This window comes from Silurus aristotelis (genome assembly GCF_946808225.1).
Source record: "Silurus aristotelis genome assembly, chromosome: 27".
Classification (NCBI taxonomy): domain Eukaryota; kingdom Metazoa; phylum Chordata; class Actinopteri; order Siluriformes; family Siluridae; genus Silurus; species Silurus aristotelis.
The window spans coordinates 4685026-4712753 of NC_139600.1; the positions used below are offsets into that span (position 1 = coordinate 4685026).

A 27728-nucleotide genomic window follows, 5' to 3' on the forward strand; every position below is an offset into this window, starting at 1 on the left:
TATAATTTGATCAGACGACTTTGGTTTAGGCAATGTGCTCTACGTTTGTCTGCTATAATTCTAATAATGTATAAAATAATGACTAATGTTGACGCAGTTTACCCATAATGCCACCAGCAGCAACAGTATGTTTTTTTTTTTTTTTACTTCTATTAAGCACCATTTTACAAGAAACACACACTTGTAACATCAGTGCAACAGACAACCATTAATTTCTCACAGGAATAATGAAAATACAGCATGGAACATAATGTCTTGGGTGTGTTTTTAAAGCTAGAGGTTTTTTTGTTTTTTTTTTGTTTTGTTTTGTTTTGTTTTTTTTTGGGGGGGGGGGGGGTGTCACCATTTTCAAATCCCAAGACTAGCACGATATGAATTTATATTCATTAAGTTGTCGGAATAAACCGTATTACGTTTTTTTTTTATCCATGAGGTGACAGCAGGAAAATACAAAAAAAGTGTTGCCAGAGAACATCATGCTTAGGCTTCCACTGGTGAATATCCCCTTCCCTTATTTTTCGCTTTCACTCTGATACACAACACTGGTAACCTGATTCTGGCCTTTCAGAATTGCTCCCTCGTATCCGCTGAGATCGGTAAATTGAGTTCCTCGACAGTAATAACCGAACAGGAGGGAATTTAATACATTAACCAATACACGGAAAAAGGTGTGATGCACTAACATTTGGCTCATGGAGGCTCTCTGAGCACACCAGCTGTAATGGATTGTGACAGACATATCAGCGCTGGAAATTGTCTGCACATATATACAGCATCTATATGTTGCTGCTCTACAGGTGCCATGTTCTGGGTTTGTTTTGAAAGAACAGCCTCATTAATTTAATTTGCTGATGTTAAATTGTTTTAGCCTTACTTGACAGTTGATTAATGTGCTTGTGTTACACAAAAGATTAATGTATATTGGAGAGGGCTTTCTAAGCCCCAACTTCAGCTGTGAATAACATGGTATGTTTTATAGAAGGCCTAAAAAGACACTGGGGGGACTTAAGTTTTAAGTCTTTTCTACCTGTGCATCATTAATATGCTTTAGAACAGAAATAATTTTGGAGTGAATGTAGTAAATATTTAACATTTCTTTCCCAAGCCAGTTTAATAAAAAAATCCTTTTGTGTAGTAGGATTACTCAAGGATCTGTTCCAGGATTTAGAACATGCAAAGAATTAATTTATATTTATTTTCTGTAATTTTCTGTTCTGTAATGAACATTTCCACTGAATCACAGCATTAGGTTTGATATCATAAATACAAATGTATCTTGTCTTAATAGAAATTATATATATATATAGTATCTCACACCCCTGAGTACACCCCTTACATTTCAGCTAACATTTTCATATATCTTAACATAAGTATATTTTATACATATATACGTATATAATATATGCATTTATACTGTATATACATTTTATTTTAGTATATTTTAACATAAATGCAATACAAGTTACAAGTATTTCTGTACAGTTGATATGTTGGTAGGATTAAGTACCAAATTCATCTTCCGTACAGCTTTTGGGTTGTAATGCGGCTTGGAGATGCAAACAAATGCAAAGAAATTGTATCCTTTTATCCCGAGAATTTAAATCCTTCTATATTTATTTAATAATATCCCTCACACTTAAAACAGATATTTCAGATACATACAGGGGAAGGTTTTTTTTTATAGCCGAAGCCATTTTGCGGAGAGCTTTGCCATCAGGTGCCATTTTGAACATCCAGTGGTCAGTATGAGAGAATTGAACTCAAAGCACAACATTTTACCTGCCCTAATTCAAGATACACACATTTGTATGGTCCTGTCAAGAACATAAACATGATGAAGAGGACGTGTGGCTTTGCATCGTTACACGACGTACAGCTACTATCACACAGTTGTGTACTCACTTTTGTTGTCATTATTTAGACATTAATGGCTGTATGTTGAGTTGTTTTCAGAGGACAGTAAATCTGTACTGATATACAAGCTGCACATTGACTACAATAAAATATACCCAAGTTTCATTTCTATAGTATTGTCCATTGAGAAAAAGTACTCAAAGGGTTACTGAAATGTGTGGGGTGTACTCACTTTTCACAACAAGGTTGTAAGTTAAAATCCAAGCCACACCAAGCTGCCACTCCCTTTGCAAGTCTTAAACCAAAAGCTGCTCAGTTGTATAAGTACGATAAATTTGACAGTTGCTCTGGATTAGTACATCTGCCAAATGTAATAAAAGTAAAAGAGATTTCCCTGCAGCTTTTTAAAAGTTTTTTGTAGAAAATGGTAAAAAAAATTCTGTATTAAGAGCTAAAGGTGTGCATTAGTTAAAAGTTTGGCAGTTTTCTCATTCTTTTCTCTTAAACTATTTTGTTGCTTACTCTATCATGGTATATATACTGTATCATGGTATATGGTATATGACCATACTATATATGGTCGAAAAATCCTGCAATTTTAACATGGATGTGTAAACTTTTTTTTTTCCAGTCAGCTGAAAGTATGGGGAAAAAAACTTAAGCTTAAATACTTTAGTTTAGTTCAGCTTTGATACTTCAGTTTGATGTCAGGCTGAATCAGAGGGTAGTGCTGTGATGGTGTCTATGCTTAAATATGCAGTGGAAATGAACAGTGAGTGAAAAGCTCAGTGTGTTTTGTCTGTGAGAGATATATGTGTATAAGTATTTACATAGCATTTGGCAGACGCCCTGATCCAGAGCGTCTCACAAATGAGCGAGTTTAGGGTTTAGGGTCTGAAAGACAGGTGCTTCTGGGATTTGAACTTGTGACCTTCCGATCCGGAATTCAGCTATACCTCAAGTATTTAAAGTGTATAATGTTTGAGACTTAGCCAGCACTACAATTACTACTGTTTTGTATTGTTTAAAGACTATAATCACGCCCTTGATATCACCCAAATGAGAATGGGTTCCCCTTCTGAGTCTGGTTCCTCTCAAGGTTTCTTCCTCATTCATCTAAGGGAGTTTTCCTTGCCACAGTCGTCCCAGGCTGCTCATCAGGGATACACACACATCCTTCACTTTAATTTTTAAGTTCTGTAAAGCTTATTCTGTTATTCTGTTCTGTTTTGAGACAATGTCAATTGTAAAAAGCGCTATAAAAATGAACTTGAACTTAAACTTGAAAGGAGAGAGCGTGAAAGAGGGGCACCTGTGCTCGCATATCAGATTATGACCCACTAATTCAATTCTTCTAGCGCCTCAGAAGTGGGCTGCCGATCTGTGAATGAATGGTTCTTACATCCACAACCTGCTAGTTGTATTCCTGCTGTTGGCACATGGTACTGCTGGGATTTTTCCCCCTCTCTTAGAAAACACCTGAGTCTTTTTGTTGGTTTTGGTTTAATGGCTCGGACACTGGGGAGTCACGGCTTTCTAAAATATGCAAAGCAGGTTTCTCCCATGAGCAAACAGAGCCCTAGTCTTCTGTGATTACGGGCATGTGTGATATCAACCTGATGATTGGATTAAACAGCTGGATTCACATGTATAGTGAGCAGTATCGGTGGATTGCTGCCCATCTACATGAACATGTACCCCATACACACGATTGTCCTACTATCATTATGCAGTTTTTTTTTGCATTGACATAATATTGCAAATTCATGCTACATTTAATTCTAATACAAAGACTGAGCTCAGTAACCAAAAGGAGGCTTTCTTGCTCCTCATAGTCACAGATCCCACGTTCTGACTTTTTGTTCTAGCCACCTTAATTTGGATTAATTGAACCTAATTAATGGAACCTATAGATGGGATATGAGTCCCCTTAAGAGGACAAACAAATGTAGTTATTAGGTAAATATATAGATATCAATATACTAGTTGTATATTTTTTCTTATTATTTCCTTGGAATTTGCTACATTTACGTCATTCACTACGACCCAATGTTTAGCGAACACTGATCAATGCCTGTGCAGTGGGACGTTTGTGTGTGTGTATATATATATATATATATATATATATATATATATATATATATATATATATATATATATATATATATATATATATATATATACAAAGGGTATATATATATATATATATATATATATATATATATATATATATATATATATATATATATATATATATATGTATATGTATATATATATATATATATATGTATATATATATATATATATATATATATATATATATACATACATACACACAGTGGGTCAAAAAAGTATTTAGTCAGCCACCAATTGTGCAAGTTCTACCACTTAAAAAGTTGAGAGAGGCCTGTAATTTTCATCATAGGTACACTTCAACTATGAGAGACAAAATGAGAATAAGAAAATCCAGAAAATCACATTGTCTGGCTTTTAAAGAATTTATTTGCAAATTATGGTGGAAAATAAGTATTTGGTCAATAACAAAAGTTCATCTGAATACTTTGTTATATACCCTTTGTTGGCAATGACAGAGCTCAAACATTTTTTGTAAGTCTCCACAAGGTTTTTACACACTGTTGCTGGTAGTTTGGCCCATTCCTCCATGCAGATGTCCTCTAGAGCAGTGATGTTTTGGGGCTGTCACTGGGCAACACTGATTTTCAACTCCCTCCAAAGATTTTCTATGGGGTTGAGATCTGGGGACTGGCTATGCCACTCCAGGACCTTGAAATGCTTCTTACAAAGCCCCTCCTTGGTTGCCAGGGGTGTGTGTTTGGGATTATTGTCATGCTGAAAGACCCCGCCACATTTCATCTTCAATGCCCTTGCTGATGGAAGGAGGTTTTTACTCAAAATATCACGATACATGGCCCCATTCATTCTTTCCTTTACACAGATCAGTCGTCCTGGTCCCTTTGCAGAAAAACAGCCCCAAGGCATGATGTTTCCACCCCCATGCTTCACAGTAGGTATGGTGTTCTTTGGATGCAACTCAGCATTCTTTCTCCTCCAAACACGACAAGTTAAGTTTTGACCAAAAAGTAATATTTTGGTTTCATCTGACCTCTTCTGGATCATCCAAATGCTCTCTAGCAAACTTTAGACGAGCCCGGACATGTACTGGCTTAAGCAGGGGGACACGTCTGGCACTGCAGGATTTGAGTCCCTGGTGGTGTAGTGTGTTACTGATGGTAGCCTTTGTTACTTTGGTCCCAGCTCTCTGCAGGTCATTCACTAGGTCCCCCCATGTGGTTCTGGGATTTTTGCTCAACGTTCTTGTGATCCTTTTGACCCCACGGGGTGAGATCTTGCGTGGAGCCCCAGATCGAGGGAGATTATCAGTGGACTTTTATGTCTTCCATTTTCTAATAATTGCTCCCACAGTTGATTTCTTCGCACCAAGCTAATCACAAACCTATTGCAGATTTAGTCTTCCCAGCCGGGTGCAGGTCTACAATTTTGTTTCTGGTGTCCTTTGACAGCTCTTTGGCCTTGGCCATAGTGGAGTTTGGAGTCTGACTGTTTGTGGTTGTTTACAGGTGTCTTTTATACTGATAACAAGTTCAAACAGGTGCCATCAATACAGGTAACAAGTGGATGACAGAGGAGCCTCTTATAGAAGTAGGTGACCAATTACTTATTTTCCACCATAATTTGCAAATAAATTCTTTAAAAATCAGTCCATGTGATTTTCTGGATTTTTTTTCTCATGTTGTCTCTCATAGATGAAGTGTACATATGATGAAAATGACAGGCCTCTCTAATCTTTTTAAGTGGGAGAACTTGCACAATTGGTGGCTGACTAAATACTTTTTTGCCCCACTGTGTATATATATATATATATATGGTTGAAACTCACAGCTCAGCTAACCTGGAGTAACATGATTTTACAATGCATACCCTTCTACAGTACCTATCCAGAGTTTGCATACACTGTAGGGGTGTTACGGTACACAGAATTCATGGTTCCTAGGTTTTTATGTCACAGTTTGGTAAAATTTTGGTACAGTTAGGGGGTAGAGATAAAAAAAAATATATATAGTTTATTTTTGGTAACATAGTCTATTATTATTTGTATTTTGTGAACATCAACACAAAATCTTTTTAAAACAATTTTTAATAAAATGCCTGATTGGTTTAAAAAAAAAAATTTTATATATAAAAATAAAATACAACAGAATACAGTCAACCCCCGATAATTTTGGGAAAAACTTGCAGGATTTCATTTGAAACATGACTAACAGCAAATCGCGAATTATCTTACAATTCGTGGGAATCCGCAGCGGGACCCAAATGTTTAGTAACGTTAGGACTTACATTTTAAACTATGTATTTGGTCAAATACTTATTACGTTTATAAAGTGACATAATGTCTAGATAATTTCACTAAGGTGCCATAGGGGCTGCGGGGGTACAATAAAATTTTTTATTATAATGATTAAATTGAGTAATCGATTAAAATGAAACAAATTAAATTAAATAAAAACATTTTAAAAAATTTAACTAAATAGTTTACATACAGTCCAGACCAAATGTTTGGAGACACCTTCAAGAGTTTTTTTTATTTTCATGACTATGAAAATTGTAGATTCACACTGAAGGCATCAAAACTATGAATGAACACATGTGGAATTATATATGGAATTATATACATAACAAAAAAGTGTGAAACAACTGAAAAATGTCATATTCTAGGTACTTCAAAGTAGCCACCTTTTGCTTTGATTACTGCTTTGCACACTCTTGGCATTCTCTTGATGAGCTTCAAGAGGTAGTCACCTGAAATGGTCTTCCAACAGTCTTGAAGGAGTTCCCCGAGAGATGCTTGGCACTTGTTGGCCCTTTTGCCTTCACTCTGCGGTCCAGCTCACCCCTAAACCATCTCGATTGGGTTCAGGTCCGGTGACTGTGGAGGCCAGATCATCTGGCGCAGCACCCCATCACTCTCCTTCTTGGTCAAATAGCCCTTGATGCCTTCAGTGTGACTCTACAATTTTCATAGTCATGAAAATAAAGAAAACTCTTTGAATGAGAAGGTGTGTCCAAACTTTTGGTCTGAACTGTATGTTGGATACATTTTGGATAATACAGATGTGAGTATATAAGTTTGTGTTTTGCATTTAATATTTTATTTTCTAACGATATGTTCTACCTAATTGTTCTACTTATTTTAGCATACTTTAAGAGGATTGGTTCCATTTTGAGTTCCTCTTAAGGTTTCTTCCTCATAACATCTGAGGGAGTTTTCCTTTCCACAGTCACCACGGCTGCTCATCAGGGATAAATATACATCGTTCACCTTAACTCTTAAATTCTGTAAAGCTGCTTTGAGACAATGTATGTTGTAAAAAGCGCTATAGAAATAAACTTGACTTGATATGTTCCAATTCCAATTTTACCTATGTTCCAAGTTTCAGAATTTTCTTTACCGGAATGCTTCAGTACGAATATGTGTACCGTTGCACCCTCAATACACTGAAATACCTACAAATCTCCAGAGGATAGGGCTATCTTAGCAGTGAAATGTTTTGTATACTGCAATACAGCAGGATGGATTTTTATCGTCACTGGGGAGTTTGATTTTTATCATCTCCCCACTGTTTAATGAATGTTCCACCAAAAGACTTCCTGTTTTACTCAGAGAGACAATGCTTTTCAACTGAAAGCACGAGGTCAATTTTAGATCTGTTAAGGCAGCTTATAGTTCATCAAGTTTGAATCGGAGGAAATGCCAAACACAAACGTCAACTGAAAATTGAAGGGCACTTCCAAAGTACTGAGTTCTATGAGGCAACACTGAACTAAGACAGACTTACACATGGGATTTTATAAAGTCCAAATGACATTATAAGAACAATAGAACAATAGCACTGTAGCACAGTGAATTGCCTGATGTGTGGAGAACAGCCTTATTTTTTTTTTAATCAGAAGACAAAGGAACATATTGTTGACAGAGGGTCAATTACAGCTGCACAGTGACTATGTGACCATTTACTACAGCGCATTCTTTACCACCATCCAAAGGTCACTGAAACAGTTTGGGAAAACCTTCTAGCGCATCATTGATGGCCTGGCCTTCATTCATTTGCAGATCTACAGCACAAACAATTCTTAATTTGACTGTATAGCCCTCATCACAGACCCTTCTCACCCTGGCCATAGTATTTTACCCTCAGGAAGGTTCTATCACCAGCAGACTTAGAGAGAAAGAGAAAGCTTCTGGCTCTGTGACTTGTGTACTTGTGCAATGCCTGGTTGGAACACGCCAGTAGCCTTCTTATTTAACTAGCTTTAGCAGCATTGTTAGCTTGGTCGCATTGGTATGAAAGGGGCTGCCTTTATAAGAGACTGAAAAAAAATCTCAAAAAAGCTGAACAAATCTGTACAACGCTGAATTCCAGATGGCCCTTTGTTAAGAATACAGAGCACTAAATATGCTTGGGAAGGAGTAAGAATAATCCTATGGGTACATCTGAGCAAGAAGTGCAACTGTGATATAAATCTAGGTAACCACACCCCATTTCCATAGCATGAGCCCATAGAGGTGCATGAATGCAGTACGGAAATCTAGTGTATTATTTTAGAATACTTTAGATCAGATCCCACAGGGAAGTGATCATTTCTTGGCATATTCCAGCAATGTTTGGAAATCAGGGGAAGGGGGGGGGGGGGGGCAGTATCAGCCATGATACAGCACCTCTGGAGCACAGAGGGTTTAGGGCCTTGCTCAAGGGCCCCAAGAGTGGCAGCTTGGAAATACCGGGGGTTAAACCTCTGACCTTCCGAGCAGTATCCCGGAGACGTACACACTGAGCCACCAACACTCAAAATTCAATAAAAATTTTACAAATCCATCTTTGATACTTTGTTAAATACCATGTTTGATTATTATTATTATTTTTATCAATACAACCTTATCTGAAAAGTGTAAAGAATCTGGATCAGAAAATGTTGTCAGTGGCATTGAGAGGCAATTAATGCTTACAGTACATTCCCTAATGCCTGACTTTATTGGTGTGAAAAATAAAGGTTTACTTTTTGAGTCAAGCTTTCTGCTGCCATCCCTAATTGCAGCTTTAGCTCATAATACTTGAAAATGAGTGTTTAAAAAGTAGCACATTAGTTTCTTGCCAAAAAAACAGTTTTTGGGTGAAAGTACTGCAGATCCTTTCCCAAATCTAGATTTTCAAACACCATGCGATTCCCTTACAGACAGTGTAAAGCTCCTGCTGTAACACTAAATCAGTTATTTTGGAAATCTTCGCTTCCTACCCAGCTGAAGTTGAATAAAATCACCTCCTTTATGATGTTTTGGGTCAATTAAACTTTAATAAATCCATGTTTAATCGCTTCTGTTATTTTCTGTTTATACTCATGTTTTTATACTTTTATTCTCTTTGTTTTCAAACCTTTTCCCCAATGCCTTGAGGTATTTTCCTCCCATACCTGACCTCATTAATGACAAGATTTACTGAATGCACTTTGCCAAATTATCTTACATGACCTAACAATCCTTGCTGCTTTTGTTAGCAGCACAATACCAGTGGCACATCATTCTTTCATTTTCTTAAGCATGTAGGTTTCCATGGCAACAGAGCTGCAGACTGAACAGAACGGAGGGTTAGAGGGGAAAAAGACTGCATATTGGGAACTGCTTTTTAATTTTTTACATTTATCTTACGATGCAAGAAGAGCGCATTAATAATTGAGGTGTTTAGTACTGTGGGTAAAACTCTGGCTGCAAGTGGGACATTGTGAAAATTCATGGAGTGATGCAGCCATATGGCATCTCATAATTTAATTGGTTATTTCTGTCTGGCAAGTGGAGGAAAGAAGAAAAAAAAAAACATTGTGATTTCATACACAGCGTTGGATGAAATGCTAATAATAAGACTGCAATCATGTTAGGAGGTTCGAAATGGCTTGTGACGTCCGGAAATGGCTCGAGATTGTAGCAAAGCAGGGAGAAAGTAAACAGGCTCAGGTGCACATCTCATTCGACCTCATATTGGGGTTAATGTTCCAATAGCTTCAACAGCAGCCCCTGTCACATTTGCTGGTGAAGTGGCGAAGTCATTGTGGTTTATCACACCACCCCTGCTGTTGGCAATATGCTGCTCTATGACAGTCAACTCATATTGCCAATGGTTCTCGTCTTATATTGTTTCTGCGAGTTTCTTAATTCGTCCTTAAACAAAATCTGCCGTTTTTACGCAAATACACAAACTTTCTACTTTTGCAAACTGCTAATGAGCTTCATACAAATGTGAACAGTTTTGTCTATTTATTAGAGACATATAGCATTTCTTTGACAAAAAAGAACCAAGAACAGATAGTGGTGTTTTGTGATTTTAATTACTGTACATCAATTCAATACATTTTTTATTTATAGAGCACTTTTAACAATGGACATTGTTCATCATATAGAGATAAAGCAGTTATTTAAGAACGTATAAGTTTGTTTCTAATAATTGCAAGCTTGTTCCTCATGAGTGAGCCAGTGCAGACAGCGGCGAGGAAAAATCCCCTGAGACGGCACGAGGAGAAAACCTTAAGACGAACCGCACTCGAAAGGGAATCCTCATCCTCAACAACAAATGTCCATTCATTACAGTTTTATCATCGTTATTGGCGATTAAGTGCAACCTTTGGTCAATTGTAGCAGACTGTTAATATTAATTACAGTCCGAATTCATTCTCAAAGTTTTTGAGTTGCTCAGTAACCGATATACACCCTCGTTCAGACAAAGAATCAATTTTGGGTAGCCGAATTAACCATCTGGAAGGCGGACACAATACAAACCTTTACTCACATGGCTCTCAGTCAAGAAACACTGCAGAACCTGATTATTTATTTGCAAACATTCTTTTAGATAAGATTGATTTTTTTTTTTATAGTATTTTACCATATAAGCACAAATCACTAATATTGTATTTGTGAATCTTTTAAAGCAGTAGATCGCTTCGATTCGGGAGCACTCGGATGGTTTCACATCAACAGCCTAAAGATCCATAAAGTTCCCTATGATTTATCAAGAATAAATCAGGGTACAGTATCTATAGAAGATGAATCAAATGAAGCATGAATCTGAATTTATTTATTATAGCAGAATTTAGGGGGAAAAGTCAGCTCCACCTCCTGTCTTTTACTCAATGCCACTGTCTTTAAACCAAACAACATCTCAGGTCTCACCACAGTCCTATAAACTTTCCCTTTCACTCTCACAGATACTCTTTTATCACAAATCACTCCTGCTATCACTCTTCTCCACCCACTCCACCCTGCCTGCACTCTTTTCTTTACTGTCCATTACACTGCACTGTTGACTCCAGGTACCTGAACTCCTCCATCTTCTCCACCTCTTCTCCCTGCAACCGCACCCCTCCACTGCCCTCCCTCTCATTCACACACATGTCTTACTCCTACTGACTTTCATTCCCCTTCTCTCCAGCGCATATCTCCACCTCCCTAGGCTTTTCTCCACCTGCTCCCTACTCTCACCACAAATAATAATATCACCAGCGTGTGATACCCACACTCATCCAAGTGTGTGATTCTATATTCATTAAAACATAACAAACACCGGAGAGTGAGAAATATCATGAGCATCGGAATGTGTGATGAGTAATGTATTTTTTTCAGTCTAATACAGTCAGTTGGAGTTGTGGATATTGTTTACCCTCAAAATCCAGTGTCTGAAATCTTCATGACCTGGGATCCAGCCGGAGCTGGTACGTCTTTGGATGGCTCCGGATCCTCGGGGGTTTACCATCTCTTTGAAGGTCCAAAATCTTCAATGGGTGGGACCAGTGCTCGAATTTGGGTGGGGCTGGGGGATCCGGGAGCCTCATTAGGCAAGATTATTTTAGTAAAAATTATATGAAGTACACAACAACTGGGGACCCCCATAAGACTTGACTTAATTTGAGCACTGGGTGGGACACAACTGGAGCTGACCAAATCTTAAGATATTTTGAGATAGGTAGAAAAAGAGAAGCAGTGGATCTGCTGTTCATAATACTAACAAGCCCAAGATGATAATATGTATTTGATCAGATGTACCAGAGCACAAGGTTATGATGTGTTATTTGTATGTCTGGCTAAATTGCACAATTCCAAACAGCACACTCAGTCATTAGATTAATCCATTTTTATGTAGAGGGTAACATTTTTATGTTACTGCTCCTGAAGTGGTGGCGAAAAGCTCTTTTTTTTCCCAAAAGCATGGAACATCATTGTGACACAATATTGGCAATAAGGAGCCGATTTTTCGAAGATATCTTTTTAAGCATGCGTTCTTAAGATTTTTTCAGCCCCTGCATGACAAGGTTTAGCCAATTAAAGTAACCTTGTTCTAAGAAAATGTTGCTCTATATATTGATAAGAAATTCAGTCTTGACATAGGCATTAACGTGATCAGTCATGAGGAACTAATCATGCTACTTAGCATTCAGCCTCAGACCAGCATTTGGAAGTGGGCAGGAGAATCTGCTCAATAGCAATGTTGCTGCTTTACAAAACATACAGAACTGTTCACTGGCTTTCAGGGTCAAATGACTTAACAAGTGGCTAACAAGGTATCAGTTGAAATTAACTGATATTAAGCAACAGGAAAAGTATGTGGGGAAAAAAGACGGAAATTAACAAGAAATTAAAAACGGCTTCAGAGAAATGTTTTTAGACATTGGGGATCAAGCCGTCGTGTAACCAATGGTGGACAAACAATGCACTTCAGTTAAAGTCGAGAAACACTAAAGTAGGTAAAATATGACTCCAGTAAAAGAAAAAGTATTAAAAGTACAAGCCTTCAAATGTACTTAAGTATCCAAAGTACTATGATTTATTATGGCTATAATGTTCCTACTATCATTTTTGTCACAAGACTCTTGGTTAATAAACTCAGTTTATGTGGAAAGACACTAATGTTACTCTTAGCACAACAATCTATTAATAGAATAACTTTCTTTCGGCTTCTCCCATTAGGGGGCGCCACAGCAGATCATCCACATGTTTGATTTGGCACATGTTTTTACGCTGGATGCCCTTCCTAACGCAACCCTCCCAATTTATCCAGGCTTGGGACCGGCACTAAGAGTGGCTGGCGTTGGTTCCCTGACCGGGGATCGAACCCGGGTTGTGGCACTGAAAAGCCGAAAGAAAGTTATTCTATTAATAGATTGTTGTGCTAAGAGTAACATTAGTGTCTTTCCACATAAACTGAGTTTATTAACCAAGAGTCCTAACCACTAGACCACCAGGGACCCTTATGATTTAGTAAAATGTAGTTGAGTAAAATGTAAGATATTTGACTTGTAGGGAAGTTAAAGTTAAAGTCTCCCTAAATACTTTAGTAAAGTACAGATATGCAAAAAAGCTACATAAGTACAGTAATGAATTACATTTACTTTATTACTGCCTACTACTGCGTGTTACTTGAAGTGCAAAAAAGAGTTCATATTACAAATGTACCAAACAATCTTGTATTTTGCCTAATTAAAATATACTAGAAATTATATTACATTTCCAGAAACCTTCCCATTTTTGCCCACTAGTGATCACATTTCCATTCAGGCCATTAGTGAAAGGCTAATTAGTCCTTGATTTTCACCCGTTATGGCTGTTTAGGAATGGCACCTTTGACACTGGATGTGATCAGTCTGAAACAGCAGCCCCTGCAATTGGAAACCATGTTTCTCATTACTGTACTTCAGTGGCAGCATCAGTGTGGTGACTTCGGGGTCAGAGAGTGGTAGGTGCTCATCAGTGCAGGCTGTATCATTGGTTTAATCACAAATTACATCCATCATACCTACGCTGTTTATGTGAACCCTAGAGAATAATTTATATTGTCAACCCTGCAACCGTCGCAATGTATGAATGTGTTGAACGCCATCTTCATTTCACTGAACACTTGCCTCTGGTGCATGTTGCGCCTTCTGTAATTTGAAAGGCTTCCAGATGACAGGTAAAAAAAATAAAAACTCAGATGTGATATTTTGCTGGTTCAGCAGTAATGCGTGCACTTTATATTTATCCCAATGCGCCAAGCTAGTTTAGTATTGATTCAAGTTTAAGCTCGGAGACATACATTAAGCTTTTTTCAGAACGATCTGCATGGCTACCTATAAATATGGTGTTATCCCCAATGCCCAGGATGAAATGGAACCGATTCATTCCTTCATTTCACATGAACAGATTTTCTTGCGTATGTGCTTATTGCTATGACAGTTGCTAGTAGAAGTGTTCGACCGACATTAGCTTCAGTAGGTTTTTAGCTAGTTCAGGCATTTTTATGGAAATATGTCTCTTGCTGGGTGAAGTACTTCCACCTGGCTTTATCATAATTAAAGGACTAAGCAAACATGTGTCTAGACTTCTAAGGTCAGTGTTTCATTTCTGGAAAAAAACTAAACAATAAAATTTAGCATGTGTGTTCTGCAAACTACAAACGAAGATGAGGGCAAATGAGTTGACAAGCAATAAACAGGAAGTAGTCTCTGTCAATGTTGCTTTCTCGTCAGGCTCGACATCGCTGTCCGTGCCAAAAGGGGCTCTTCTTGGTGCCTAGCTGGGGTGCCTGGTTCTGTTGTTGTTTTCCTCATTATTATTCGCCGAAGGACCCCAAGGCTGCTGAACCTTTTCAGAGCCGTCATGAATAGCAATTAATTGTGCACCCCCATTCCTCCGCTCTAACCCAGTGTGAAAAAGCTTTAGGTTTCGTTTAATACTCTTTCTGCCATCTGTGCAACAATAAATAAAATAAAAACAACAACAACATGAAAAAAGACACTACAAATTGGAAAATATGGCAAATAGTAGCACCTGGTCATAACTTCTGTCTTTCTAAACTGCACAACAGCAGCTTTAACTTCATCTTCTCTAAAAGGAGTCCAGCTTTCTGCAGCATCAGCTTTCTTTCGGCTGAATAATTCTTTTGGTTTGCTTCTGGGGATTCTTTTTACCACTGATTGTATGTTTGCAGAGTACAGTATTTATCTATGAATTGACAGTTGTAACAACAGACTGTCAAGTGAATTGGTGAAATCCTTGAATAATAACTTAAATATAGTGAAGCAGACATTTTGGTTATAAAAGCAATGAGAACCTGATAACTATGAATAGGAATGCAAGTTACAGTAACTGATACGAGTGAAAGGTAAGGAGCTGAGAGGAACAATGTTAGAGGATAAACCTTTTCAGATTTTTCACCTCTGTTAAAATCTGTACCAGATAGGTGGGAAAAAAGATTCAAATTCAGACTTACAAGACCATTTGCTAAACAACTTATATCTGCAATGTGCAACGTTTGTCATTTACATTTATGGCATTTTGGCAGTTGCTTTTATCCAGAGTGACTTACACTACATTCATCAATCATACAATATGCATAACTAAGCAGTTATGGGGTTAAGGGCCATCAAGTGGAACATCTTCCCAGAAAAAATTTACGTTATTGTAATAGTAAATGTGGATTGAATCTGGAATCAGATGTTCAAAAAGCAGATAATCTTATGGTAAAGTTTCTAGTCACTTAAAAACCTATGACACAAATACAGTGGAACCTCGGAGCTCGCGGCCTCAGCGCTCGCGACCTCGCATGTTTGCGACTTTTATTCCGACCGGCGACTCTCATTCAGATCGGCTCGTGAGCAACCGCGAGCTGCTCAAAACGCTAGTTTTAACATTTCTAATCAAGGTTTATCTCATTAAAATTGTCTAAAAAATGCTTTAAAACTATTTTTATTATGTATTATTATACTGTACTTCTCTACTGCATACTTTACTGTACCTGTACTTTATTTTTTCTAATCAAGCATTGTAATTGCTGTTAATTTACATAAAGTATTGTTAAAATAGTCTAATAATTAAGTGTTATGGAGTGAAATAGTGTTATTTACTCATTTAAATCGATTTCGTATAGTGTTCTTTGGGTTTTTACTGGGTTGGCAGGGACGTATCAAAAGGTCGCGAAAATTCGGAACTCGCGACCGGGGAGTTCCGAGGTTCCACTGTATAAGTTTGAAAACAACAGCATAGAGCTTAAAGAAATGTAATTAATTTGCATTTAGGCCATTTTTTACAGCTTAGAAGCAGCTATGAGGTAAGGGCCTTGCTCAGGAGCCCAGGAGTGGCCTTAACCACTAATCAATTCCGCTTCTGAGATATGACAGAGCAATACACATCTCAGTCACTTAAATTCTGGCATAGTGCATGGTGCCAGATGGGCTGGTTTCAGTTTTTCTACTGATCTCCAGATTTTCCTGAACAACAGTTTTTACTTTTCACAGAAGGTACAAAAAAAAGCCATCAGTTAAGTGGCTTGCTGATTAGAAAGGTCAGAGGAGAGTGGACAGACTTGTTCAAGCTTTATCTCTGTCAGCCAAGTACACAAATCTATATGGGCACAGACTCAAACATGGACGGTTAAAGATTGAAAAATTCTCGCTTACTCTGATGAAATCTAGATTTGTGCTGTGGCATGCAGTGGTTTGGTCAGAATATGGCATTATTTATCCAGGCAGTTTTAGGATGGTGGGGGTGATATAGTGGTATGAGGAATGTTTTATTGGAGAGCTTTAGAATAGCAAATAAAATCATGTTTTTTTGTTATTGCATATGTGCATATTGTTGCATTCCTTTTGTTGCATATTGGAATGGCTTTTTAGAGCAGAATGATTAATCCCACAAAGAATTAAAGCAGGATATTAGTATTGGTGCACCAAGTATTAGTATGGTATGGTAGCTGGTGTATGAATGTATCTTGGAGGTCAGGACATAGACATAATTTTTCAGTTATGGATTAACAGCATTCTGAACCTGATGGCGAATGTATATATTATATATACATATTAAAAATATGCAATAAATATAAAGTACATGGGTCACACAGTCTCTGTTCAAACAAAGCATGGCTTTTTGTTTGAACAAATTAGTTGTGTACAAAAAAGTAGGTTTAAATATGGTGGTGTGTAGTTTTGATTACACTACACACACATTTGCACACGCACACAAACAACGAGAGAGAGAGCAGTGATCGGTGATGTTAAACATTTACTGGCTAAAAGGCCGAGACAATTGAAGGCTGTTTCCATGACATTATTGCAAAGAACCATAAATCACAATGCATTCATAAATACGAATGATATGATGACACATCATTTTTGTCTCTGTGTTGTGTGTCTTCAGATACAACAATACGTCTTTATAGTTATTATGGAGGAATTAATTCACTCTCAGGCAGTCACTTTACCGTGCAAAATAAAAATGAATAGGCATCTCTTGCATGGTTATGTACGTTATGTCAGAGTAAACAATCCTTCCTGCCAAAAAAGGGTTGGGGGGTAAGGTTTTAAACAAAAGTTTGTTTTATGAAACATATTTTCGAACCAGAGACATTAATAAGCTCAACATTTGGAAAATGTCTTGCGTCTAACAAACTGAGGCTAGGTAGGCAATTTTCTTCCTGCCAAATTGGCACTAATTCATGTACACTGACTGTTTAATAAGGGTTTTTATGGTTGGGTTTTTGGGCAATTTCTTTTCCTCACAGCATTGGGGCTTCTTGATATTAGTTGAGCCTTGGCTTAAAACTGGGATGAATGGTCACACGTTACATTTGCGCCATTTGGCAGACGCCCTTTTCCAGAGCGACTTAGATTTTTATTTAATTCATACAACTGAGCAGCTATTGGGTTAAGGGTCTTGCTCAGGGGCCCAGGGATGACAGCTTGGTGTGGCTGGGATTTGAACTCATGACATTCGGCTCCAAAGTCCAATGCTTTAACCACCACTCCCCACAAAACCAAATGTTAACATTTATGGCAACTGGCAGCAGCTCTTATCCAGCGCAGCTTAAATTTTTTCTCATTCCTACAAATGAGCATCTATGGGGTTAATGGCCTTGCTCAGGGGCATTGGATTCAAAGTTCAATGCCTCAACCACTAAGCTACCACCAACTAACTTGCAGTTATCCTACTTATAAAACTGAGCATTTGAGGACTAATTGCCTTGATCAAGGGCCCAGCAGTGGCGACATGGCAGTCATGGGATTTGAACTCACAACCTTCCAATCCTCCAAGCAGAACATTTTAACCACTGAGCTAAAACTTTCCATCACTGAGGTACTGTATGTTTGTAGACCTCTCCAAAACTCATTGGTCCAGAAGGGGGCATTGCTGTTGTTTTTGTAAAACGTTATAAATGGTGATGCAAGTAAGGAAGGCCATCATTTAGCTGGAAAAAATGGTCTATCAGACAAGTTCAGTGACATCGAAAGACCTGAAAAAAACACAGAAGAAAACAATAATGGAATTCTTTTTTAAAGAAAATCCGCTTTACAAAATCTAGTCAAGACCAAGAACAATGTGATGAGCGCAGGAGATCCAGTGTCGAAGACTACAATGAAGAAATGCTTTCATTTTTATTAGATTAGAAACGAAAGAGCTTATGCCACATCTACTGTCAAACATAGTGAAGGCAGAGTTGTGAAATGGATATTGTGGAATAATCGCACAAATCATGCAATGAAAGCAACTCTAATGGAAAAATTATTAACATATTAATGATAATAACTGATCGGAATTAACCAATTGGCCATGCTTTTCACTTACTGAAGGCAAAATGCAGAACTATTGAAAAACAAGTGCGTCTCATTAAAGACCTGACAAATCATCTCGAGAGCAAATTAGCATTTGATGAAGTCCATCGGTTCCAGACATCAGGGACTGATTTACTGCAAGGAATTGGTAACCAAGTATTAAATATGAATCATTTGGTTTGGCCCTCAATTTCCCCAGATCTCAGCCTCCTGGACAAAACGTCCAATCGCCAAATAGACAGAAAACAAAACACACCTTTAGAGGTTGTGAAGTCAGTGCCTTGATAGTACAGAACTCTCAAGAGGAACCTAAAAAATACTAGGCAATTGGTTTTAACTTTTCAGCTGATCATTCATTCATTTTCTCCCGCTTATCCGTAATTCGGGTCGAGGGGGCAGCAGTCTAAGCAGGCCCCCGCCTTCGACTGCTGCCCAATCCTCACAGCACCGTCCCTTACGGTCCCTCCTGCAGGTGGTGAGCCCACGGGAAGGTGGCCCCACGTCACTTCGACGTCACGGACCTTGATATTTCCCTCGTAAGGGACCCCCGGAGCATAAAGGGTTAAGGGCCTTGCTCAAGGGCCCAAGAGTGGCAGCCTGGCGATAACGGGGCTTGAACCCCAGACCTTCCGATCGACAACCCAGCGCCTTAACCACTGGAGCCACCACTCCGCTTCAGCTGATCAGTGTACATAAAATAAATGCCTGCAATTTCTAAATTGTCTGTAAAAAACATTAAATTAAAGCTAGTCTACGTTTTATTCAATTTTTGATTGCTTTATTTGTTTTAGTGTACAGTTGCAAGTTTACAGTTACAGTTAAATTTTAAATGATAAGATTGTCTCACTGGCCACAAACTTATATGAACCCAAATGATATACCGTGCATACAACGGTGCACCAAGTGCTTCACATAATCCAGACATGTTTATTGGCAGTATATAACTCTTGGACGAACAGTGTTAGTATGACGAGCATTGTATAATAAGGGATTGCAACCGCTGCTTTTATTGTTGTAGGATGCTGTGGGAGTCTGCACATTTCTGCTGTGTCAAGCTTTGCAATATATGCTTAACCTTGCAACATCCATTGTGCTCAGGACACTGGGTACTAAAAAGTACGCCTTTAAATATCAGAAATCAGACTCGATGAAAGCAATTCTTGGAACATAGACACACTGTATCTGAGAGGTATTGGGTTCTGATCCAACAGGAGCAAATTAAACCCTGGCTAAAGGCACCCTGGGTAAATTCCCAGTGTTAAAGCAGTTTTGTGGATTAATGATCATCCATTAACAAAGTCAGATGGATGCTTAAAAATAATTTTATGATCAACGTTCAAGTGCACTTCATTTTCATATGGATACTACCTGGGGTTCTGATTTTAGCTGTGGACATTTCTAAGACAATTGTTCCAGAATTTGTTTTTACATTTTATGTAAAGACACCTCTGTCCACAAATGCAATGTAAAAAATTAAGTTTTTGCTTCATAACTGTAAACAGTGTTCACACTGAACATTAGATGATGTTGCTTTTTTTAGGACGTAAATACTGTAGAAACACCAGGTTCAGGTTCAGGTTCATAACCTACACTTGAAAAAATGTATTGGCTTCCTATAATACAAGGGTTAGAAAGTTAATCAGTGCAAATATACAGATCCTATGTTTCTTGACCACTGATTAGTGATCTAACATTACATTCTCTCCTAACATTACATCCTCTTCTGTATCTCCACCTTTCACTCCACTCTGCTACTCTCAATGCAATGCACATCCTTGCTTTAAAGGATTTAATTAAGCCTATAAATCATTTATAACGTTATACCTGTTAAGATGCCGTCCATGCTTCCTTTTTCCAAATACTGTATTAGAAACCATCTGTCCCTTTAGACAGGCTTCTGTAAAGGTAGTTAGGATGTGTTCCTTCTCAAAAAAAATATGCAATCATTTTAGAGACATCTCGAAATAACCCTTCTTTTGTAAGATTTGAGAGAATGTACCTGCTATACAGCTGTTAAATTGGGGAAACAACATTAGTTTTGTTTTTAGGAGTATTACATTACATTTTAATGCTCTAGAGGTTCTTATTCCGGTGTTCGACTCTACTGCAGGCTTTGATACAATTGATAATGGCATTTTGATTAATGGGTTTAGTCAGTGGGTTGATATTTCGGGGACTGCTCTTAATTTGTTTTTTATTCAAGTTATCTGATAGGAAACTCTCATACGGGGGGAAGGGAACCTCAAGGATTATTTTCTCTCTCCATTTTCTTTCTGTTTCTGTTTTGTTTGGCATTTTACTATTTCGTTTAAATTGTATTCTGATATTTTTTTAAATAATTAATAAATGTCTTGTAATTCTCTCAATTTGAATAGAGATAAAACATTTATCAAACTTTATTCAAAGTATTAAATTAACCCTGATAACATGTCCCATGTCATTTTAATAATTACTTAATTGTTTCTTAATGTAAAAAATTATGTTAATATTTAATATGCATTAAATATGTAAAGAAGCAATATGTCTTTTAAGCATATGGAGAAAATTATTCATGAATTTGTGTTAACATGACCGGGTTACTGCAACTCTCTATTTGCTTGAGTTTGTCAAGTAGCTCTCGCTCATCCCCATTTAGTACAGAAGGCAGCAGCTCATCTTCTTATGAAGACTAACTTCAGAAAACACATTTTCATGCACTCATTGGGCAAATGTCTTTGATCCGAAGCAATTTCCAGTTGAGCTGAGCAGATGAAGGTTAAGAGCCTTGCTCAAGAACATAACAGTGGCAGCTTGGCAACACCAGGATGTAAACTCACCTCAGTCCAAGTCTTGCTCTGCTTGACTGCTGGTTAGAAGTGAATTTTTTATTGTGTACTTAAAAAATTGCTGATTTTTTGTCTACCTGTAGCTATGTGTGGTCTTTCAGCAAATGCTTCTAAGCTTCTACTAACCCAAAATCTGCATTTGCAGTTCATGATCCTATCATTTGGAATAGTCTCTATTGTCATTCAGCATCTTTCAAATATATTTAGCATTTATATTAACTTCTCCTAGTACCATTTTTGTTGTTTAATGTTTTTTTTTATTATTGTATTTTGGCATGCTACTTTTATTTTTTTAAATAGATTGGAGGATAAAAAAAACGAAGAATATCAGCTTCTGAATGCTACTCAATGTGTTCATTGTGTTCATAACATTAAACAAACGTAAGCCGCAAATGCACACAGTACTATGTTGAGAATGATCTTTGTTCGAAACATTTTTAATTGGATAAGTGCTAGGGTGGACATAAAGAAGCCCTCAAGTCCTTTGCCAACAAACCGGATTGTGCGAAGGGAGAGGTGAGACGCACCACAGCAAAAAAACAAAAAACATAAAATGCCATTTTGCAATAATGTTGTATGCCCTTAAGAGACGGGCTATTTATTAAAATTCCCGAACAAATCGATGAGGTTTCAGCATAGACATAAACACTGAGACAGTCTGAGTCCTGAACACTAATTGAAATGCTAGGAGTTTCAATACAATAGGGGTACGATTTCTGGTTCTAGCATTTCGTTGACTGCATTCTGGACTAACTGGAGCCTGTTTGTGTATCTCCTTCTACATCCAGTCCTCAGGGTATTACAGTAGTCCATCTTGGATAATTATATATGCGTGAAGTAGTATATTTTTTGTCTAACAATAGAGATTTTAAATCGCTGCCCTAGTAATGTCCTACACTCGCTTTAAATGAGCGACTACAGTAAATAATGAAGCCAATGTCTTTTACTGTGGCACGTGATATACCGAAAAGGGCATCCAGAGGTATTACATAATTCTTGCCACCTGCTACCCTTTGTAGATATACTTCAGTCAACAGAAGAAAGTTCCTCAGCATCCAGTGGCTGAAGTCTTTTATACCTTCCACAGCTTTATTAAGCTAATTGTCATTTAAGCTGTGTGTCATTTGGGTGCCAGGGAAAAGTATATACTATGTATATGAGGTAGGATATATGAAATGGAAAAACAGAGGATCCTAGAGCTGAGCCTTGGAGAACACCAAATTGTGTTTTTATGCACAAAATGATTGTTAGTTAAAAAATAAAACAGCCAGATTATTAAAATGTCTTCAAATTAAAGTTTTTAATACAATACTTTATAATTTATTAAATGCTCATTGGAGAGGTAACCCCCTGTGGCACCTTTGTTTCTTTAACCAGTACTATCCCACTATCTTAGTATTATTGATTTGACAAGGTCTAAATCCTGATTGAATTATGTGAATGCAAGATTTGGCTGCTGCGCTACAACCTTTTGCTGGGATCTTGAAAATAGAGTTGAAATAAGTATTTGAGCACCTGTCTATCAGCTAGAATTCTGACCCTCAAAGACCTGTTAGTCTGCCTTTAAAATGTCCACCTCCACTACATTTATTATCCTAAATTAGATGCACCTGTTTGAGGTCATTATCTGCATTAAGACACCTGTCCACCCCATACAATCAGTAAGAATCCAACTACTAACATGGCCAAGACCAAAGAGCTGTCCAAAGACACTAGAGACAAAATTGTACACCTCCACAAGGCTGGAAAGGGCTACGGGGAAATTGCCAAGCAGCTTGGTGAAAAAAGGTCCACTGTTGGAGCAATCATTAGAAAATGGAAGAAGCTAAACATGACTGTCAATCTCCCTCGGACTGGGGCTCCATGCAAGATCTCACCTCCTGGGGTCTTAATGATCCTAAGGAAGGTGAGAAATCAGCCCAGAACTACATGGGAGGAGCTGGTCAATGACCTGAAAAGAGCTGGGACCACCGTTTCCAAGGTTACTGTTGGTAATACACTAAGACCTCCAGACCTAAACCCAATAGAGAATCTTTGGAGGGAGCTCAAACTCTGTGTTTCTCAGCAACAGGCCAGAAACCTGACTGATCTAGAGAAGATCTGTGTGGAGGAGTGGGCCAAAATCCCTCCTGCAGTGTGTGCAAACCTGGTGAAAAACTACAGGAAACGTTTGACCTCTGTAATTGCAAACAAAGGCTATTGTACCAAATATTAACATTGACTTTCTCAGGTGTTCAAATACTTATTTGCAGCTGTATCATACAAATAAATAGTTAAAAAATCATACATTGTGATTTCTGGATTTTTTTTTTTAGATTATGTCTCTCACAGTGGACATGCACCTACGATGACAATTTCAGACCCCTCCTTGATTTCTAAGTGGGAGAACTTGCAAAATAGCAGGGTGTTCAAATACTTATTTTCCTCACTGTATATTATATATATAATAGGTCAAGTAGATGTCCTCTATAATTGGTTCTGAGTCATTGAGTGCTGACAATTATCTGTCAAATGTAGTTTAAAATTTATTAATGTTATAGATGATTACTGCTGTTTCTATTAAAAATGCATGTATTGTATTTTTTATGTGATATTGCAATGTGATGTATTCAAGTGTATTAGGTATGCCTCACAAACAAAATGAATTCTCTACTCAGTGATAACTTTATTTACAGTAAGTGCTTTAGATGGAAGAAGGTTAATAGGTAGCAGTCCTAGGTCTATGTTAAAGGTGTTTGTAGTGCCATTAGGTAGTACTGTATATGATTCTTATGATTGCTAGGACAAATGTTTTGCGGGATTCACTGTGATTTTGCTGAGCTTTAGGGGACAGGACATCTATTTACATTTACAGTATTTGGCAGATGCCCTTATTCAAAGTGACTTACATTTATCTAATTTATATAACTTAGCAGTTATGGGGTTGGGGGCTTGCTCAGGTGCCAAGGAGGTGAACTCGTGACCTTCAGATCCAAAGCCTTACCCACTAAGCTACCACCTACATAACATTCTTAGTGCAGTAAAACCTATGTGATGCACCAAAGTAGGTAGCAAACGGTCAGTTTAGCTACAATACCTTGCATCATATTACAGCATGATCAAGTGTAATGTTGTGGCTAGTTCAAACTTGTTATATATGTGTGAGTGTTAAATTCAAATTGTCTATATAGAATTTAATGGTGTAATCTGGCCCATCGTGCTGAAAACTGTTTAGTGCAAAAGCTAGTACCTTGAACCAGGCATCAGCAAACCTTTCATCACAACATCTCAATATACCAGGCAAGGCCCAAATTTAGGTTTTAGAAAAGCAAGTCACATTTTCTATTTTGACCAGTATGGCATAAATCTTATCAATGAGCACTCAAATAACTAATAAATGTGTAAGAGTGTAAATGAAGACATTAACAACAGGTTAAAGTAAAATTACATCCTGACAACCTTAAATGAATGTTTTAAATATTTGGGTCACAGAATAATGCTATTATGAAGCATTATATAAATCTACAGTAATTGATACAACTGTAAATGTACCCATTAAAGTAAGTGAATTTGGCTGACCACAGAGTGTAGTGATATACAACAGTGGTTCCCAACGCCACGGACCGGATTAATGTCAGACAAAATTTTTACAGACCGGCCTTTAAGGTGTGGTGGATAAATAAAACAAAATAAATGTTTTTTTATATAATAATAAACATGAATCCACTGTGTTGTTTTTTGTTCATTTTGCTCTATTGGGGGTTTGAATTTAGCGGTAATGTATTATGTGTTAGCGGCCGGAGCCCCTTTAAGAAGGTAGCGGATGAAGGTAAGACATGTGACCAAGGCATCATGACCTGCATCAAGAGTGAGTCATAGACAGATGTGGAGGAGAAAATCCGATCATTTTCCAAAATAAAATATCGTTCAGAATCAGATAATAAATAAAACAGAAATAATGTAAGTTATGTATTCTTTCTGTGCGGCCCGGTACCAATTGACCCACAGACCGGTGCCGGTCCGCAGCCCGGGGGTCGGGGACCACTGATATACAGTATACAGCTCGTATTGCCTAAAAAAGAAAAGTACTCTAATGTATGTTTGACACTAAGATTTTACTAATACTTAGTGTCTTAATTACTTATAATAATACTTATTATAAGTAATAATAATATTACATATACGCTGTTTTTTTTATTTTATTTAAATATTACAGGCAAAGAACATATTTCTGGTTTGGGGTTAGAAATCTTTGCTTGAATTTTCAGGCACAGGGGTAAGTTTGAAAAATTAATCATTCACAAAAAAAAAAAACTCATTGAGATGGCATAAGGAAAAAAACTTTAGAGGAACCAGACTATAGATTGAACCCATTCTCATCTGGGTGGCATCTCAAGGTTTCTTCCTTATGCCATCTCAGTGAGTTTTTCCTTTCCCCAGTCGCCACCAGCTCACTCATTAAGGACAAACATTTATAAAGAACAATCTTATTCATTCTTTCTTTTCGCATTATCTGTGTAAAGCTGCTTTGAGACAATGTCCATTGTTAAAATGAATATAATTGAATATTTATATAATTGAATAAACGCAGTAAGAAAAAGGAGTTAACTAGCCATCTGTACTGCATTATCATTGTAATGCAATGAAATATGCCACTGTTTGCCTTAATTGCCAAATATTTTGAAATATAAAGGAGATGTAAAAAGTATAAAAAAAGATCCTAATTGGCTGGTTTTTGCTAATGTTTTTGCACATTGATTTAAAACTAGCAGGGAAACAGAATGCAGCATAAAAGATTAGTTAATGCTTTTTGAACAACTTGAATGGCTTCATAGCAGCAACTGAAGAAAGAATTATTTTTACATTAAAAGCTACTTTGCTTATTCTGGTCTTTCTTTTAATTTTATTATCATGAATATCCACTTGTTAGTAAATGAAAAAAAGAGATTTGGTGTTTCACAATGGAGCTTTTAACTAATGCTCCTTGTATTGACTTAATGAAAATCAAATATCAGCTGTGTGAGCTGTCAATTAAAACCAGCTTAGCCCAATAAACAAGTAGACAAATAGGTTAGTGGTGTGTAATTAACTAAAGCATTGATTTTGAAATTAAATAGAATGAATCAAAACATTAGTCCACTGGAAATGATTTGTCTATCATGACAAATTAATTATGTATCTAAAATCCAAATTTTTAGTGGAAAAAAAAAGAACAGCATAAAATGGGTAATGCGATACCAATTTTGTATGAAATGTATCATTATGATCCACCACCCCCAAGCTATATTTAGTATGCTCCTCTGGCTTGTCATTCTGACTTATTTGAGGCTTCATCTCGCTGCTTTCACCTGGCATTCTCCACCTGAGGCATCCATTTGCATCCACCTCCTATTGGCTACTAATATCCTTCAGAGGATGAACGCATCTTGGTGACACAGTATTGTGCTATAATGCCCACACAACATCACAAGGCTGTAAATGCAAGATCCATGTCAATGTTATTAGGTACATCATAATACTAGTTAAGACCCTTACTCTATAGAAGCTGTGGTTTATAGTTGCAATAATTCCACAGGGTGTCGGAAGAATTCTTTTGGGATTTTGATTCATGTTAATATGATTCCATCACATAATTGTTGCACCTGCTAATTCATGCTAGTCTCGGAAAAGACTCGCTTCAGTGCAATGCCTGCTTGGAATCTAAATTGTTTTTTTTGGTTTTTTTGCCAATTCCAGGTCTTACATCTGACCCCTCTTTTTTAAATCCCATATTGTTAGTGTGTTAGTTGTCAGTTTGCAAAATGGGATAAGCTATGCTAATTCATTTCTAGGTGTTTTCCAGTTTTCCTATATAATCCATTTGTCCCAAATTTATAGACACCAGCCATAAGGGTTGCACAAGCCTTAGTGCCGGTCCCAAGCCCGGATAAATGGGGAGGGTTGCGTTAGGAAGGGCATCCAGCGTAAAAACATGTGCCGAATCAAACATGCAGATGGTCCGCTGTGGCGCCCCCTAATGGGAGAAGCCGAAAGAAAGTTTGTATATAAACAAAATTTAATGTGCCAATTTCTTTTAACCCCCGTTCCAAAAAAGGTAAAATGGGTTAAATGTAAATGTAATTAAAATCAGAATTCAATAATTCCAAAATTTCTATTGAAACAATTTAGGACAAAAACACAACAAAGAACACCCAGAACTGTTAAGCATCTAGAATCCTGAATCAGACACATATGGAACAACATTTCTCTCCGAAGCATCTGGTCTCTAGTCTAGTTCCTAAATGTATATAGACAGAAGACTACACAGTGCTACACAGAGGTAAACATGGTCCTGTTTTAATTTTGAGACCTGTTGCACCCATTAAATTCACATATTATAAGTATGCTCAGTTTAAACGATTGATATGTTAT

General features: G+C 37.3%; 1 protein-coding gene and 1 long non-coding RNA gene across 4 annotated transcripts in view; one reads left to right on the forward strand and one right to left on the reverse strand.

Annotated features, from left to right (window-relative positions):
* Positions 1–27728, forward strand: part of adgrb3 (adhesion G protein-coupled receptor B3) — a 201021-nt gene that overhangs the window by 22338 nt on the left and 150955 nt on the right. The gene's annotated exons all lie outside the window — the stretch shown is intronic.
* Positions 14144–18858, reverse strand: LOC310721124. The gene is made up of 2 exons (XR_014531939.1): positions 15855–18858; positions 14144–15205 (listed from the first exon to the last, which is right to left on the reverse strand). It is a non-coding gene; the product is annotated as an uncharacterized lncRNA (long non-coding RNA).